This window comes from Lipotes vexillifer, unplaced genomic scaffold (genome assembly GCF_000442215.2).
Source record: "Lipotes vexillifer unplaced genomic scaffold, Lipotes_vexillifer_v1.1 scaffold661, whole genome shotgun sequence".
NCBI classification, from domain to species: Eukaryota; Metazoa; Chordata; class Mammalia; order Artiodactyla; family Lipotidae; genus Lipotes; species Lipotes vexillifer.
Window position 1 is genome coordinate 614,553 of NW_006796183.1, and position 15,271 is coordinate 629,823.

At 40.3% G+C, this 15,271-nt stretch overlaps 1 protein-coding gene across 11 annotated transcripts in view; it reads left to right on the forward strand.

Annotated features, from left to right (window-relative positions):
• Positions 1 to 15,271, forward strand: part of ST3GAL3 (ST3 beta-galactoside alpha-2,3-sialyltransferase 3) — a 206,207-nt gene that overhangs the window by 30,751 nt on the left and 160,185 nt on the right. The gene's annotated exons all lie outside the window — the stretch shown is intronic.

Genomic DNA, 15,271 nt, shown 5'->3' on the forward strand with positions numbered 1-15,271 from the left:
AAAAAAAAAAAAGAGTCAGTGAATTCCCAGTCAAACTCCCAGAAGGCTTGGTGGGTTGTTTTATTTTGGGGGGTGGGGAGGGGTAGAAATTGACAGCTGATTCTAAAATTTATATAGAAATACAGAGAATCTAGAATAATCGAAACACTTTTAAAAAATAACAAAGTTGGGCTTCCCTGGTGGCGCAGTGGTTGAGGGTCCGCCTGACAATACAGGGGGCACGGGTTCGTGCCCCGGTCCGGGAAGATCCCCCATGCCGCGGAACGGCTGGGCCCGTGAGCCATGGCTGCTGAGTCTGCGCGTCCGGAGCCTGTGCTCCGCAGCGGGAGAGGCCACAACAGTGAGAGGCCCGCGTACCGCAAAAAAAAAAAACAAGAAAACCCCCCAAAGTTGGAGGGTTCATATTACCTGCTTTCAAAACTTACTATAAAGCTGCAATAATCAAGATAGAGTGGTACTAGTATTAAGATGGACATTATATCAATGAAACAGAAAACAGTCCAGAAATAGATCCACAGATATATGGCCAACTGATGTTTGATAAAGCTGCTAAGGCAATTCAGTGAAAAAAGAATAATCTTGTCAATAAATGGATAAACAAACAAATCTCAATTCTTATTTCTTACCATATACAAAATTAACTTGAAGTGGGTCATACACTAAATGGAAGTGCTAAAACTATAAAACTCATAGAACAAAATATACGAGAGAATCTTGAGTTTGGTAAAGATTTCTTAAGTAGGGCAAAAAAAAAACCCACTAAAAATTAATAAATTGGACTTCATCAAAGGTAAAAAGTTTTGCTTTTCGAAAAACATCACAAAAATTTAAAGGCAAGCCACAGGCTGGGAGAAAACTTTGCAAAACATGTGTACAGCAAAGAACTTGTATTTTGAATTTATAAAGAACTCTTACAATGTAGTAATAAGACAAAGAGCCAGTTAAAAGTGGGCAGAGATACGAATAGACACTTTACCAAAGTAGATATGCAGATGGCAAGTAAGTACATGCAAAGATACTCAACATCATTAGTCATTATGAGAAAATGGAAAACAAAAACACAATAAGATATTTTTCTAAACTCTTTAGAATGGCTAAAATTAAAAAGATGGACCATATTAGGTGTTGTCCAGGATGTGGAACAACTGCAACATTTAAACGCTACTGGTGGGAATATAAAATGATACAACCACTTTGAAAAACAGTTTGGCAGTTTAAAACAAAATTAAACATTCACCTTATCATACCTCAGCCATTCCACTCCAAGAGAGGTGCAACCATATGTTCATATAAAGACTTGTACATGAATGTTCATTGCAGCTTTGCTTATAATAACCAAAAACTAGAAATAACTCAAAGATAGGTAAATGGATAAATTGTGGTATACCTACACAATGGAAGACTACTCACTATTAAAATGGAATGGACTACTATTTTCCAGTTTTACTGAGACATAATTGACATATAACATTGTATTGGTTTCAAGTGTACAGCATGACGATTTGATATATGTATATATTGCAAAATGATTACCATAGTAAGTTTAGTTAACATTCGTCACCTCCCATAGTTATAAAAAGGCAATTAACTATTGATACACAAAAAACATGGATGAATCTCAAAATAATTGTGCTGAGTGAAAGAAGCCAGACACAAATGAGTACATAAAATATGATTCCATTTATAAAAGGCAAACTTGGTTATAGTGACAAAAAGCAGGTCTGGGTAGCATGGAATGGGGTAGGGTGACAGGTGGATTTAAAGGGGCATGAGGTAACTTTTGGGCTTGATAGATTTCATTATCTTAATTGTGATGATTTCGCAGATATATGTCAAAATGCATAAAATTGTACACTTTACCTATGGACAGTTTATTGTATGCTAATTATACCTCAGTAATAACTGTTTTAAAAAATAGCCAGAGAAGGAAAGACTGATTACCTTCAGAGGAATAACAGTTGGACTGATAGTTCACTTCTCAAGAGTAGCAATAAAAGCCAGAAGACAGTGGACCATTTTATTGTGTTTGAAGAAAACTGTCAACTTAGAACCTGCATATGCAGTGAAACCATTTTTCAGGAATGAGACAAACACTGAAGAAAGTTAACTACCAACAGATAAAAACAGTTACAAAATATAAACTTCAGAACAAAGAAAATGATTTCAGAAGGAAGTTGCGGGAAGGAATGGTGAGCAAAGAGAATGATAAACATGTGGGTAAATTTAAGTAAATATTGGCTACATATATATTTTTTGAATGGCAGTATTGTCCAATATTTGGCATTATAAAAACAAAGGGATGGAGCCATATTACTAGTCAATAATAACATAAATTGAGAGGAAGTTGTTAAGAGTTAAACAAGAGCTTCTTGTATTGTTTGGTAAGAGGGTTAAATATATTGATAAATTCAGAGTTAAATATTCAGGTAAGATTTCTGGGTTAACTACTGCACACATAGAAAGAGTGCATAACTTAAAAACTAACAAAAGGAAAAATGTAATAAAAAAAAAGAAGGCAGGAAAGTCAAACAGAAAAGTAATTTTGAGGAAACAGGCCAACACTTAATATCTGAAACAAAAGGTTGAATAGTTGATAATTTAAACAAGGAGAGTCGTGCTTCTAAAATGTCATCTCTCTGAAAAAAGCAGAGAGCTCTTTTGTAGCAGTGGTTTTCAAAGTTTGGTCAGGAGTATTTTCATATTAATAATAAGATATTGATTGCCCATTGCAGTGTGTTGACATTTGCACTAATACTATAAAGTGATGGTGGGTAAAACTGTTCAAACCTTTGCACAAATCAAAGCAGTGGCACCAAACTGTACTAGCAGTTGTATTTTTCACTCCCACACAGAGTAAAAACAAACAAAAAAAAACCAGTTTCAGAAACTGGTGAGAATCCAAATTTCTCTTATTAAGTTGTAAATTAAAGAGATTTGCAAAAATGTAAAACGATGCCACTCTTTTCCTACTATTTGCTTTGAAAATAGTTGATTCTTCATAGAATTATATTGTATAATTATTATATTGTATGGTAATATTTAATGGGCTTATAATTATTAATTTTAAATGAATTCGTATTTTTAAATTCCTTAATTTCCAATATATTAAATACTAATATAATTATTAACCTATATACACTAACACTCTTTGGAGCCCTCGGTGAGTTTTAAGAGTATAAAAAGGGCCTGATACCAAAAGTTTAACAACTACTGTTTATTCTGGAGTCTTCAGAAGAGTGGAGTTCAGGGATTGGTGGACTTTCAGAAGGAAGAGTATTTAGGGATTGGTTGACCTTTAGCTGTGGGTTCACAGTTATCTGAGCAAGACTCATTGATAGGGTGACTTTCAGAAGTATGGTCATTGACTTCCCTGGTAGCCCAGGGGTTAAGAATCCACCTGCCAATACAGGGGACACAGGTTCAATCCCTGGTCCGGGAAGATCGCACATGCCGCGGAGCAAGTAAGCCCGTGCGCCACAACTACTGAGCCTGTGCTCTAGAGCCCGCGAGCCACAACTATTGAGCCTGCGTGCCACAACTACTGAAGCCCACGCGCCTAGAGCCCGTGCTCCGCAACAAGAGAAACCACTGCAATGAGAAGCCCGTGCACCACAATGAAGACCCAACACAGCCAAATGTAAATAAATAAAATAAATTTTAAAAAAAAGTATAGTCGTTGAATTGAAGCTGCTGTTGTTGTCTGGCTTTCAAAAGCTTCTGTTATGGTGTGAAGCTATCACTGATTGATTTGGATGGGTTTAAAACTAGTTATGGTGGTTACTTCTTACTATAGAAGAATAATCAGTACTTTCCTAGGTGGTTAGGAACCTTTTATTCTCACTGGAAAAGGTGGGGAAATTATAGCTCAATAATAAAAAGACAAATAATCCAATTTTTAAAATGGGCAAAATATCCAAATAGGCATTTCTCAAAAGATGATATATAAATGACCAGTAAGCACATGGAGAGATGTACAACATCATTAGTCACTAGGGAAATGTAAATCAAAACCACAAGATACTGCTTAACACCCATGAGGATGGCTATAATCAAAATGACAGATAATAAGTGTTGGTGATGCTGTGGAGAAATTGGAACCCTTATGCACTGCCGGTGATAATATAAAATGCTGTAGCGACTTTGGAAAACAGTCTGGCAGTTCCTTAAAAAGTTAAACTTAGAGTTACCATTTAACCCAGCAGTTCCACTCCTAGGCATAAACTCAAGAGAAATGAAAACATATGTGCACATTAAAACTCGTACACAAACATCCATAGCAGCATCATTCATAATAGCCAAAAAGTAGAAACAACCAAAATATCCATCAACTGGCGAATAGGTAAATAAAATGTGGTTTATCTGTACAATGGAATATTATTCACCAGTGAAAGGGAATGAGGTACTTATAGATCCTAGCAACATGAATGAACCTTGAAATATGCTAAGTAAAAGAAACCAGTCACAAAGGACCACATATTGTGTGAAATGTCCAAAATAGGCAAACCTACAGAGATAGAAAATAAGATTAGTGGCTGATTAGAACTCGGGGATAGGAGGATGATAGCTGAAGGGTATAGAGTGGTTCTTCCTTAACCATCATATGTCAAGGCCACATCAGGGTGGGCAGTGGGAGGAATGCCCTTCCAGGGAGCTGTATAGCTTTAGCAGTTCATTTCCTGTTGGTGAGGGTTTGGGAGCCTGGGAATTCTTTTAAGATTTAATAATCACAGGCTATTGCAGGCTGGGCTTCGAATTTCTTTAGCTGTACAGTTCTCTCAAAACCTAAGTAGCCAAGTGTAAAAAGGTTTTTTTGAAATAATTGTGGAAATATGAATGTGGACTGAGCATTTGATGATATTAAGAAATTAACTTTGTTAGGTGTGATGACATTGTGGTCATGTAAGGAAATGTTTTTGGGTTTTATGATTATGTCTAGACATATTTAGGGATTGAACAGCATGATGTCAGATATTTGTTTTAAAATAATACAGCTGGGTGGTTGAGAGTCCGCCTGCAGATGCAGGGGACACGGGTTCGTGCCCCAGTCCGAGAGGATCCCACATGCTGCGGAGTGGCTGGGCCCGTGGGCCATGGCCGCTGAGCCTGCGCGTCTGGAGCCTGTGCTCCGCAGCAGGAGAGGCCACAACAGTGAGAGGCCCGCGTACCGCAAAAAAAAGAAAAATTTAAAAAATAAAATTAAATTAAATAATACAGCTGAAAAAGAGAGAAGGAGAAATAGAGGGGTGAGGGAGGGCTGGGAAGGGAGAGAACAAAACCAGGAAGCCAGTAGCAAAATGTTTAATTGTTTAATCTGTAGGATGGGGCTCATAATAGTCTTCTCTCCACTTTTGTGCGGTTAGAAAACTTCCATTAAAAAAAAAAAATCAAACAAAGCTTTTTATAGGTTAGTAACCACAGCTGCCAAAGACTCCGATCTTTTGTTTGTATCCTTTCTCTAGCCCTTGAATTAATTTGTGGCTACTTTGTAAGAACTTTTGAAACAGTAGGCTAGAGTGGGAGACGGTACTTCTAATCTTACCTTCTCCTGTGGATTCACTCCAGGTGTCTGGCAGATAACTATAGGTGGAAAAATGTTTGGCACCACAGTTTTCTCCTGTGAAAGTTGCTGCTTGGCAGCATCCCGTTAAATTGCTTCAATTCAGGTTACAAATCCTACCATTTATATACAAATATAGAATATATTTATATAGCAATGGGGAAGACTGTGCATATATATTCATATTTATACATACACAGGCACATATATTACCTATAGATTCGTGTAAATATGTATAAAATAACTCTGGAAGCGTAAAACCTAGTCATGATAACTTTGGCTGCCTTCAGGGAAGGAAACTGATAGCTAGGAGAGTATGTAGGATAAAAGAGACAAAGGACCAAATCCTGGGGTACCAGCATCTAAGGGGTGAGCGGTAGATGGTCGCTTCTTATAAAGTCACCCTGAATAACCAATGTTTCTTACACTTTTAAGGAAGCATGGGAAGGACTTCCCTGGCGTCTAGTGCTTAAGACTCTGCTCTTCCACTGCAGGGGGCGTGGGTTCGATCCCTGGTCGGGGAACTAGGATCCCGCATGCCACGTGGCTTGGCCAAAAAAAAAAAAGAGCATGGGAAGAGCCCTAGAAAGGGAGCAGCCAGAGAGATAGGAGGGAAAGTCAGAGGAAGGAGTTTCAAAAAGGAAGTATTGCTAAGGCTTGCATGTGCCCTTTGACCCAGCATTTCCACTTCCAGGAATCCATCTACAGGTATACTTGAACATTTGCAAAATGGTCTGTGCACAAGATTATCCACAGCAGCATTTTTTGTTCGTTTGCTTTTTGCATCATTGTTTTTAATAGCAGGAGTTTGGAAGCAACTTACGTGTTCACCAGTAGGGGTGCCCTGCACCTGAATGAGGAGGCTGTAAATTTGCTGATATGAAAAGAGTTCTAAAATGTATTAAGTGTGAAAAGCAAGGATCTGAATCCTTGGAATGTTTTAAACTTTTATTATTGTTCTGAAAGGATGTAGCTTATTATAATTGTATTCTTTATTATCATGGCAAAATACTTTGGCTGCGCCCATGCACGGCTTGCGGGATCTTAGTTCCCCAACCAGGGATTGAACCCCGGCCCTCAGCAGTGAAAGGGCAGAGTCCTAACCGTTGGACTGCCAGGGAATTCCCCCCAAATACTTTTTTCTTGTTGTTCTCTGAAGTCTAGTATTCTGTTATTCTTATTATGAGCTTTCTTATTACAAGCAATGGTTAGCATAATCAAATTTTTGAGTTATTAAATCTGCTCCCTTTGAACCAATCACAGTTGCCTCCTGCTGTTTTGTGTCCTACTGCCAAGTGCCTTTATATGGTATTTTAGCTTTTTAATGGAGCTTTGCTATGTAGCAGTCTCCTTGAGCCACAAGAGGGCAGAAGAACCTTTTGATTGCCTCCGGACAGGCTTGTGCTGATATCCTGGCAAAATTGTGCCTGGAATTGTTCTTTCACTAATGCGTTCACTAGGCTGTGTACCCCTAGAAGGCAGGGCTTCTGCCTGTCATCGGTAGAGGGATGAGAGGAGAGACCATAGGTTTTGGAATCACAGATACCTGCCTTTTGCTTTCCCTCTGTCCCCCCTGCAAATTACTTAGTGAACTAGTTGCAGTTCTTAAGCTCTCTCAGAGCTTGAATATGCGGAACATATATGCAGTACGCAAGAATACGTAAGACTTACGAGAGAGCTGAGGCTTCAGAGTAAGCGAGACCTAACTTTGAGTCCCAGCTATGCGACATTGGGTAATTTATTTACTCTGTGAACCTGAGTTTTGTCACCTGCAGAGCTAGTTAAGGGTTCAACGAGAGAGTGCATATAAAGCTCTTAGCACTGTGTTGTAACAAGCACTGAAGAGGTAACTGCTTTAATTATAAGACCAGATAACTGTACAGATGGATAATAGAGCGTCAGTAATTTTTGTTATGTGGCTCTTTGTTATGTATGTACAAATTTTTTACTTGATTACAAGCAAGGTGGTAATATTTTCTTTAGGACAATTTCAAAGCACCTTTTCTTAGAGGGGCTTTCAAAATGTGCTCTCTTATTTTCTTGCAAAGAGTTAGTCTTTAATTTTTTGATTTTTAATTTTTAAAATTTTTATTGGAGTATAGTTGATTTACAATGCTGTGTTAGTTTCTGGTATACAGCGAAGTGAATCAGTTATACATATATCCATTCTTTTTTATATTCTTTTCCCATATAGGCCATTACAGAGTATGGAGTAGAGTTCCCTGCGCTATACAGTAGGTCCTTATTGTCTATTTTACATATAGTGTGTATAAGGAGTTAGTCTTTTAACACTATAATACATTCTGAATTTTTGTGGAGAGTCTCAGTTTTAGAGCTTCCATCCCATCATGATTTTGTGTATTTTTATTTTTGATTGGGAAATATGATACTTGGGCCCTACCCGGAGGCAGTGTCATGGTATTGCGTCGAGGATACAGTGCCTGCCTCAGGTTGGGATCACAGGGAAGTGGCTCTGAGATAAAGATTAGTGTGTGAAGAGCTTATTGTGTATTACTTTGGGGATTGACACCCCTGGAAGGAAAGGATATGAAAAGGAGGAAAAGGAAGCAGGATTGTCCAGAGGGAGGAGCTGGGCCGCGATGAGTCCCAAGAAAGGCCTCAGACTACCCCATGGGGACTGTGCAGTTGGGATGGTCCTGAGTTAGGGGGAGGGGGCTGTGCATTTGTGGTTTCTCCTTGACTAGTCATTGGATGCCACTAGTCTTGGATGAGGCCACCTGAGGAGGGGCATGGCCCTGGGCAAGACAGCTATTTTCTGCCAAGACATTTCCTGAAGAGGGCTGAGAGCTGGGGGGCTTTCTGCCCACCGTGATCCTAGCAGCTAGACTAGTCCTTCGTGACTCTAGGGGGGATCCGAGGGGTACCAGTGCCCAAGTCACCCAAAAGGGAGAATAGTAATACGGCTAGTGAAGTTTAACAAAATATAGCTTTAGACAGAATTGCTTGTAAGGAATACTTAGGAATAATTGTTACTTTTAACTTTAACAATTCAGGATGATATCAATTTAATCAAGGTAGACCCATTACTATTATAGACTATCCCCAAATTTCAGTGGCTTAGCATAATGAAGGTTCATTTATCTCCTGGCACAATCTAGGGCAGATCTGTGAGGATAGGGGCAGGAGTTCTGTCCTACCTCATTCATTCAGGGACACAGACTCCTTCAGTCTAGTGACCCTGCCAGCCTCTAGGGCTGTGGAGTCTTCCACTGGGTCCTCTGGTCCAGCTCACAGGGCAGAAACGGGCAAGAACGTGGAGAACGTGCAGAAGGTCTCAGTGGGCCAGGCCTGGTGGTGATGTGTTTCTACAACCTACATTCCACCGACCAGACCCCAGGCACATGTTCCCACCTACCGAGGGGAGCTGGGAAACTCGAGTAGTGGGGCACCCAGGAGGGACAGGACGGACATAGAAGCCTCACTGCTTCAGTAGTACCGTGCTCACATCCTTGTGGTGGCTGGATTTAGTCACTATTGGTGAATCAAAGACACTTCAAAACTGTATGTTTTTAATTTCCCAGAGTTACATATTTCAATTGCCATCATCATAATATTGTGGTTTTATTTACCTGGGGATATTTTATTTTATTTTATTTTATTTTATTTTATTTATTTATTTATTTTTTGCGGTACGCGGGCCTCTCACTGTTGTGGCCTCTCCCGTTGCGGAGCACAGGCTCTGGACGCGCAGGCTCAGCGGCCATGGCTCACGGGCCCAGCCGCTCAGCGGCATGTGGGATCTTCCCGGACCAGGGCACGAACCCGTGTCTCCTGCATTGGCAGGTGGACTCTCAACCACTGCGCCACCAGGGAAGCCCACCTGGGGATATTTTAAAAGGCTGAGGAAAACAAAATTTTACCAGAGAGGAAGGACAGAACAGAGTTACACAGAGCTGAGAATTTAAGGATTCCTTCCTCTGAAAAGGCAGAAAGAGGCAAAATAACTTCAGGTGTGTGTGTGTGTGTGTCTTTAGTGGTGCAGAAGAAAATTGAGAAGGCTTTGATCCTGTCATATAGCTATGAAAACAAGCTCTTCTCTCTCCCTCAGCTAAAGGAGGAATGTCTTCCTCGAAATAACATGGAGGTAATTGGGAGAGATAGGATTACAAGGAAATGGTCATGCAAGTTGCGCTGATAGCTCCTTGTGGGGTTTTGTGTAAATACCACCCAAACAGCCCTTGAGTTGGAGGGAGAGAAACCAAGGTAGAGATATCAGGGACTTTTTCTGTCAGTCAACAAGAAGGATTACTGCTGAGTGAGAGTTGGTTACTTACTCAGCTTTGTTCTAGGCAGTGTGGGGCACATAGGAAAAGAGGCACCGGGGCCTGAGAAGTTTGCAGACTGAAAGCTGAGGCCACAGAAAGGAGCCAAGGATAAGAAAGGGCCAGATTAACTGTTGCAGAGATGAGAAGGAAGACATGAAATCATGGAAGGCTTGAGAGAGAGATGGGCTCTGAAGCAGGGACGCTGACAGGTGGAGTAGGACATCTGGGGACCTGGGGGAATGCTCCAGATAAGTAGAACATTAGCAGTATTTCTGAAGCAGCAGTAATTGCTGACAGGGATATGAAGAGGCGAGGAGTCGTGAAACAGAAGGCTGGAGAAGGAGGGCAGAGTCAGATCACGGAGGGCCTTCGTGTCCGGTGTGCGAGTTTAGATTTGATGCAGCAGGGCCATCAGAGGTTCTTACACTTAATAGAAATGCCTGGAAATGTGGTGGTCTGGACTTGTGTGTGGAGGAGAATTAACAGAACCCAAAGGTTTCTTGTGGAATTTCTATTTGAGTACCTGAAATGTTTGTTTTCCTTTATTCCCTTAGCAGAGTTCATTCCACAGCCATTTAATTGTATTTACCAAGCTAGTTACTGTACCAGTCTCTAAAGATCAAAATTAAGCCCCGGTCCCTACTTCTGAGGAAATTATAGTCTGGTTAGGTAAGACACACTTTTTAAAAAATAAGTTCATGAGGTCTTACACATGTGAAGATAGAGGGATGTATAGCTGTGCTTACAGTGCTTGGCATCCTTTTAAAAAGCCCACACCCTGCTGTGAAAACATTGAAATCTCAGTCTCTCTTAATTGATGTTTACAAATAAAATAAATACCATAATTAAAAGTTAGTTTAGGGAAATCCTCCTGCCCCTACCACTCCCCTTGATTATTACCGTTAGACAGGGAGTGATTAATCGGACACAGAAGTGCAGTGTCAGGGATGGGTGCAGGAAAGCCTTCATGGAGGAGGTGACTCTCAAGCCTAGACTTGAAAGATGAATAAGGTGAGAAGTGCATTTGAGGCAGAAAGAATAGCACGAGTAAAGGGGTAGGGACCTGAAGAAGGGCTAGGGGAGAGTCTTGTAAAGAATGCTGAGTTTGGACTCTGTTACAGGGAAGCTGCTGATGCAAGGATTTTTTTTTCCTATTCTTTTTTAAAAAAAATTTAATAGGTCTTTACTGGAGTATAATTACTTAACAATACTGTGTTAGTTTCTGTTGCACAACAAAGCGAATCAGCCATATGCATACACATGTCCCCATATCTCCTCCCTCTTGAGCCTCCCTCCCATCCTCCCTATCCCACCCCTCTAGGTCATCGCAAAGCCCTGAGTCAATCTCCCTGTGCTATGCTGCTGCTTCGAGCAGGAGAGAAATGTGGGATTTGCATTTTAGGAAGATGACTCTGGCAGCAGTGTGGAGGATAGATTGAGACAGAAAGATGGGAGGTAGGGATACCAACTGCCACAGCACTTCACCAAGTGGGGAGGTTCAGAGATGGGGAGAATGCCTGGAAAGGCTGCATGGTGGAGGGGATACCTGAGCTGAATAGGAGGCACAGAGAATAGCAGCAGAGGCAAAGGGAAGATTATGGGCAAAGGCACAAAGTGTGAAAGAGCATGGCATGTTTGGAAAACTGTGGGAAGTCGTGTATGGCTGGCCAATAGGGTATAAATGGGATTATACTCACTCGGTGGGTAGGTAATGATTCAGCTAACACTGAAGAGGTTAAACTTTATCAGGTAAATGAAGAAGCCACGGACCACACATGAAGCAAGTCCCAGCAAGTTTCCAAGGGTTGATAGCATACAGAACAAATTCTCCAGCCATAGTGAAGTTAAGCTAGAAATCAATAACAGAAAGATAACTAGAAAATCCTTGTATGTTTAGAAATAAAGAAATGAACTTGTAAGTCATCATTGGGTCAAAGAAAAAAAGTCATAATCATAAATAGCTTGAACTGAATGGTATTGAAAATACATGTCAGAACTTGTATAATGCTACTAAAATGAAGCTTTGAGAGAAATTCATAGACCTAAAGGCATATATTAGAAAAAAGCATCAAAGGCTGAAAATCTAAACATCTATTTTAAGAAGTTAGAAAACATACTGTAACAAATTAAGCCCAAAGTAGGAAAACGAAATAATAAAGAGTTTGATGGGAAAAAAAAAAAAGTTTACAATATAAAGGACTAACAAAACTCAAAGTTTGTATTTTCAAAAGATTAATAAAATTGACAAACCTCTGGTAAGACTGATCATGGAGGAGCAGTGGAGGGGTGTGTGTGTGTGTGTGTGTGTGTGTGTGTGTGTGTGTGTGTGTGTGTGTGTGTGTGTTTAAGCACCAGTGCCGAATGAGTAATGCCAGGAATAGGAATGGGGACAACACTGGAGAAGCTATAGACAATCAAAAGATAGAGGATATTGTGAGCAATTTTATACCAAAAGTTTTGAGAACTTTATGAAAATAGATCAATTTCTAAAATAATATAATTGACCAAAACTAACTGAAGAAGTAATGAAAACCTTAAAATCCTATAAATATTAAACCAATGAAATCAATAATCAAAAATCTTTCCATGAAGAAAACTCCAAGCTCAGATGGCTTTACTGGAGATTTCTTCAAAAGAATTAAAAGAATAAATAAATAATTCCAGCCTCATACAAACTCTTCCAGAGAAGAGAAGAAATGGGATACCCCTTCTTGTTTTTTGAGACTAGCACCTCCTTGATACCAAAACCCAATAAAGACAACTCAAGACAGGAAAATTACAGGCCAAGCTACTTAAAAATATGGATATAAAAATCCTGAACAGGGCTCCCCTGATGGCGCAGTGGTTAAGAATCAGCCTGCCAATGCAGGAGACACGGGTTTGAGCCCTGGTCCGGGAAGATCCCACATGCCGTGGAGCAACTAAGCCCACGCACCATAACTACTGAGCCCATGTGCCACAACTATGAGCCTGTGCTCTAGAGCCTGCAACCCACAACTACTGAAGCCCGTGCTCCGCAACAAGAGAAGCCACTGCAAAGAGAAGCCCATGCACCGCAACAAAGAGTAGCCCCTGCTCGCCGCAACTAGAGAAAGCCTGCGCAACAACAAAGACCCAGTGCAGCCAAAAAAAAAAAAAAAATCCTGAACAAAATTTTAGCAAATCCCACAATACATAAAAAAATAATACATCTAGTTGGGCTTACCCTAAGAATATACCTGGTTGACTTAACATTAGATAAATCCATTAGTGTAATTAATCATATTAATAACTCAAATAGATTTTTTTTTTTTTTTTTTTTTCTTGCGTTATGCGGGCCTCTCACTGTTGTGGCCTCTCCCATTTGCGGAGCACAGGCTCCGGACGCGCAGGCCCAGCGGCCATGGCTCACGGGCCCAGCCGCTCCGCGGCATGTGGGATCTTCCCGAAACGGGGCACGAACCCGCGTCTCCTGCAACGGCAGGCGGACTCTCAAGCACTGCGCCACCAGGGAAGCCCTCAAATAGATTTTAGTAGGTTAAATACATTAAAAAGAAAAATCATATTATTTTAGTAGATATAGAAAAAAACATTTAATAAAATTCAACATTCACTCATGCTAGGACTGCTTAGCAAACTAGGACTAGCAGAGAACTTTAAAAAGGTGTCTATCCATATAAACTCCACAAAAAACATCTCGTTTAATTGTGAAATTCTGAAGGTTTCCCTTTCAAGATCAGAAACAAGACAAGCACCAAGCATGACTGTTTTTCAGTATTGAGCTGTATGCCTAATGCAATGAGGCAAGGAAAAAAAAATGATGAAAATCTAACCTGAGGAAGTAATGGGACAGAAATGAGGGCATGAGTTTGAAAGAAATTTAGGAAGGCTTGTCTGACTTAGATTCATGGATTCATTTATTTTGTTGATTAAATATATTGCCTGGTAATGCTACCAAGTCCAAGCTCGTGCTGCTCACCGCAGGACAGGCCAGTAGATCAAGAGACGAGTTTTGGGGGCAAGGAATAGTGACTTGATTCGGCAAGCCAGCAGACTGCTAAGATGCCAGACCTAGTGTCCTAAGGAACCGTCTTACCCAAGGTAGAATTCAGGCTTCTTTTATACTAAAAGGAGAGGGGGTGTGTCTGGTTGTTGCAAACTTCTTGGTGTGGGAATCCTTTGTTCTTGCAGCTGTCCAGGTAGGTCTGGTCACGATGTTCCTATAAACCTCCAACATGACAAATGTACTTCTTTGTTCTGCATCTTTTTATCTCTGTGTGAATGGGAAAGTGTTATACTTTTAAAGGTCAGAGCCTTGAGAACTGGCTATCCTGTGTATTTCAGGCTATAGGCAACATTCTTTTACAAAAGGTGCAGAGCCAGCATGACTAAGCACAGGCAACAGAGCACAAAGGTTAGAGCTAAAGGAATAGATCCAATATGCCGTCAGATTTGTTCTTCTCTGTTACAGTAATGGGAAAATAGGAAGAAGTTGAAGCAAAGGAAAGGGGCCTAATATTTATTCAGTTCTCATTCTGTGAAAGTTCCGGACTAGATGCTTTCACATATTTAATTATTTAATCCATACATTCTCTTCACTCTCTTGAAAACTCATGGAATTGATGATTAGGGAAGCGACATGAGAAAAAGGAAATATATTTGCATAAATTTATCCTCATTGTTAAATACTAGTTCAAGCTAAGCTCATATTTAGGTACTAAGAATAATGTGTACTTTATGTATTTTTCATTCATTTTTAATTATATAGCAGGTCTGAGGTAGAATGAAGTTTGTCAAATGGTCCTTTTCTAATTTTATAGGTGAAAAAGCAAACATAAAACTATACTGATTAGCTCAATGTCAGTATCAGATCAAGGCTTTAATCTTTCACTCCAGGGAGCACATGAACTATAACTTGAAAGCACATAAGCAAAAGATTTTTGAAATGGAAGTATGTTGGGGTCCTAGAAGCATGGTTTGGGTAATCACACGGGATATCTGTAGTTAGAGCCTGTGTAAGACTATAAGAGAGATGGGGTGGGGTGGGGTAGATGGGGGAGAGCGGGAGGGGGAGAGAGAGAGAGAGAGACCTCCTCTGCCCCAGTGACAGGCCTCAAGTCCACAGCTGTATGCAAAGATTAACCAACACAAACAGAGCAGATTTTAAAAGTATTGACACAAGGAGGGAGGTACAACCTTATTATGACTTGCTGAGATAGAACTGGTGACAAAAACATAATGAAAGGGAACGTCCTGTTCAGAGACCAATTTATTGGGGAAAAAGAAGCCATCCTGGAAGTGACACTTAGAGATGAAAATTACTGGGGCAGTTTATTGATTGACTGTTAACACTAAAAACAAAGCGTCTCATAAAATCTTACCTTGCTTCTTATTGCTTAGAAGGAAGAAGAAATTACTTCAATTTAGCAAACACTTCTGAATTCCTGCT